At 50.0% G+C, this 3987-nt stretch overlaps 1 protein-coding gene across 1 annotated transcript in view; it reads right to left on the reverse strand.

Annotated features, from left to right (window-relative positions):
* The window catches only part of LOC108632876 (regulator of G-protein signaling 9), an 18312-nt gene extending 16506 nt beyond the window's left edge, over positions 1 to 1806 (reverse strand). Inside the window, exon 1 of the mRNA XM_026810864.1 lies at positions 793 to 1806. The gene's annotated coding sequence lies outside the window, so the exon portion shown is untranslated. The remainder of the gene's footprint in view (positions 1 to 792) is intronic.
* Positions 1807 to 3987: the final 2181 nt, after the last annotated feature.

Raw genomic sequence — 3987 nt, forward strand, 5'->3', positions numbered from 1 at the left:
ACGACGACGACGACGACGACGACGACGACGACGACAACAACAACATCCTACGGTCAGCCGCTACACTCCGTTACATTTTTCCACGGTCCATCTATTTTGGAAACGTGCACCGAAAAACTGCGTCGTGACCCGGTTCACTTTCTCTGAGCTTTCGTTCATCGTTGACAAATCCGACGTACGTAGTTACATTTATTGCGGTCCTCTCGTGCAGTATCTCTTTATCTGCCCGGCACGATGGCAGAGGAAAAAGTTTCGCGCGAACGCGGAATCAATCGGTGAGAACGCAATTAACACCGAGTAGATCGTTGCTCCGTTTCACCCGTTCGTTCGAACACCTTCGACCGATCGACGTTCACTCGACGAAATTCGTCCAGCCGCGAATGAAGAGACCAGCGGAGATCGAGAAGAGAACGAATGCCCGACCGTCACGATCCGGCTCGACGAACCGGACAAAAGTCTCGATGTACGCGTTCGAGCCGCGACATCCTTGACACGGAGGTACGTCGTACGCATGGAAAATTCGCGGAATTCTCGGAAGGACAAGGACGAATTCGCGTTGACAGGCGGCGGCGGGTGGGTGAAAGATGGAAGAGCGGCAGAGACGGGGAGCCGAACGAGTTGAGAGATAGAGAGAGAGACGACGGGCCAGGAGCGAGTGGTAGGTACGCTGTGAAGGATCGGGAGTTTGCCCACCGCGAAGATCGATCGTAGACCGTGTGGTGTTACGAGTCTCTCAGGCGTAGGACGACGGTACGGCGACGGTGTCTAATTGCGATTAATTGAACTACTCACTCGACGAGTCAGGGCAGTGTAGCTTCATATACGCGTCCCGTAAAGTGTGTATCAAGCCATCGGAGCACGGCCGAGCTCGCGGCCTTTCTTCCGCAGCTTCGAGTCTAAAGCCACCGTCCGCACTGTTAGCCGTCGAAGGCAGGCAGCACACCGCACGCGCACAGCCGCGCGGCTACACCATCCTCCTCGACATCGGCACCACCACCGCCACCAGCAGTACCGACGCTAGCACCAGCTCCGCCGAGCAAAACAGCGTCGTCGCGAAAGCTCGTATGCGGAGCATATTTTCGACGGGAACGCGGCACCGACTCCGGCCATCGAAGGCCAGACGAGGACGGCGGTATCCAAGGTGGGGGAGGACCGATCCGGCGAGGAAAGAGGCCAGCGAGAACGAAAGGGAGAAGAGGAAACAGCTAACCGAGACTGGCCGGAGAACGCTTTGCAGAGCCGACGCCGCCGCCGCCGCCGCCGCCGCCACCCCCTCTGCTCCTCCCTGCGATTCCTCGTATCGCTCGTACGTGTGTGCACGAACCCCTGCACGCACCCACGCCGCACCGCACCGTGTCCGCGTACCCGCGTTCCACGTTCCTCTCGGGATGCGACACACGCGAAACGTAGACCGATGACACGCGCTACCGTCGCGACGGCTCGTCGCTCGTGTTCGTCCGCTTCGATCCGCCTCGGCCCGTTCGCCGAGCGTCCGATCCGTCCGAGTTCGAACACTCGTCCCCCGCGACGCGAGATCGAATCGTACCGGGGGTCGATCAGAGTTTAACGTCGACTTGGACGAAGGTCGAGCCTCGCAGACGCATCGCCGTCGGGCTCCTCGTTAAACGACCTCCTTCGCTCGGTACGGCTTCGCGCGCGTGCCCGTGATCGCTCGTGTCCCGTGTTACCGCGCACTTTTCGTCCGAAGACTAGAGCCGCTCTCTCGCCCGGCAACCCCTTCGAAAGCTTCCGCAGTCTCCCCGACACTACGCGGCGGCTGCTCGATTCCGGCCTTTCAGCGGCCGAGAAGCCCGAATTACTCTGGACGTTATCGATGACGAACGTATATAGCGCGAATCCTGGTCCATGTACCTATGTATACACCACCGTGCCGGATGAGTACAGAGGACGCCTGCGTCCTGCCACTGCCGCTTATACCGATCCATCCCTTAAAGTTCGTTAAACATCCCCTTTTCTCGAACCTCGCGCTCCAACTCGATTCTGCACTACGAACTTCGGTCGTGGCGTTACGATCGGTCGTGTGTCTCCAACCACAGGGACTGTTCTCCTTTAAAAGTGCATTTGGGTAACTGGTACCAGCTGTTTACGCCCTACAATTTATTAAACCCTGTCTGTAATGTTAACCCCTTGCACTCCCGTGTCGATCTCGGTTTCGTATCGAAAACCTTGCTACTCTCGAACGACACATCGTTACCTAACAGGCGTTGTTCTCCTTTAAAAATGTATTGGATCAGGCGCAGGAGCAATTCACTAAATGAATTGGACCCTCGAGAGTTATCCCTCCAATTCCCACAGTTTCTTGTAGGCATTTTCGTTAATCCAGTTTCCCAAATTGAATAACCGACACCGATGAACGCTTTCTATTACTTTTGTAAATAACAAAATTTTTCACGTGTCTGGAGCTTTCGAACTTTTACCGGTGGAAACAGGAATTTTTCACATCTTACGAGTTCTCTAAAGAAATCGCGTCCTCTGTCGTTCCTTTAATATTTTATTCAGAGATCATAAGACTAATTCGAAAAAGTTAAGAATCTGAAGAAATTCAGCTGCGAGGTAAAAAAGAATTGGCAAGCTGAGTGTAGAAACGAGCTGGATAGAGCACTTTAAAAGATTGCCGAGGTCAAACGTATATCCAGCGTTCTACGAGTAATTAAAATCTTTTTCAGGGACTGCGCCGAGGGAAATAGTCTTTTGAAGGTAAAATTTATAGCCGTAGCTCGATCAATCACGAAGCGAGATATGATGATGGCTTCCTATTAGGACGAAGTGATATGAAATAAATGAATGAACGACGAGTTTTAATATTAGAACAAAATATTGCTGTCGTAAATATTTAGTGAGACGAAGATCGATCGAACGACGATTAGAATTTTTTTTATAAACGATGATTAAGTATCGATTTTTGTGAATACATCGATTCTCTCGCAAGGTCGAAGGGAATCTCTTACGTATATTTTATTAAAAACGTTTTCTCTACGGAAGTAGACTAGACTAATCTCGCTTGCTTAGGTTTCAAGGCAGATCGCGTTCTTATTTATTCATTCTATAGCTATCATTCTTTATGCTGGGATCCTTTGGACATTTAATACGCTACTGTCCTGGGGACTTATTGATCAACGATCAGTATACATATGTATGTACTACATCGAAGTTTTGCGCACGCCGTTCTGTAGGACGTCGTCGATTCGCAGGTCCTGCAGTTTCATCTTCCGTCTTACGAAAAATATCGAAATGTTCGATCCGCGTTTTCAGACTCAACGAGACCATGTTCTTAACTTTTATTCTTCTGTACAATTCGAAGAGTAATTGCATTGATAAGTACTTTTTGATCAGAACAAACGACGACGAAGAATCGAACGCTACTGTAATATTACGTATGGCCGGATGAGGTGCAACGGGTATATGCAATATCAGGAAACGAGACAAGTGGATGGTCACGGACGCACCTTGAAGCGTTCCCGATAACGAGCAGCATACTAATAATACGGCTGGCATCGTCGGGAGGTCTCCCATAGCTTTTTTGTGAGTCACCTTCACCTCCAAAAGAAGACGTCTGAACGTAGAGAACCAAAAATATTTTTGGCAATATCTCTTGACCCGGGTTGTTCCTAATCATCTCAAGATGTGGAAAAAATAAAATGAGGTTCACACGAAAGAACAATGTCCACGATCGTGTGGTGAAATCTGTTAATCGTGGATTGCAGGACGCGTGGAAACGGCTGGGTCTGCCAGCCCTTATCTACTCAGATTTCCGTTCGCAATACGTGATACGCGTGGTCTACATAGTATGTAATATTGACGCATGACTGATTTTACGATTTCAAACTGCAGGACGACTCAAACGTACACGCGCGGTGATATTCAAGAAGACACGAGACACGAGTTTCTCTATTAGAATTTGTTGGACTTAACTTACAATAAATATACAGGGTGTAAACCTACTAGTGGGCAATATTTTAAGGACGA

Source organism: Ceratina calcarata, unplaced genomic scaffold (genome assembly GCF_001652005.2).
Source record: "Ceratina calcarata isolate Rehan_Ccalc_2016 unplaced genomic scaffold, ASM165200v1 scaffold178.2, whole genome shotgun sequence".
Classification (NCBI taxonomy): domain Eukaryota; kingdom Metazoa; phylum Arthropoda; class Insecta; order Hymenoptera; family Apidae; genus Ceratina; species Ceratina calcarata.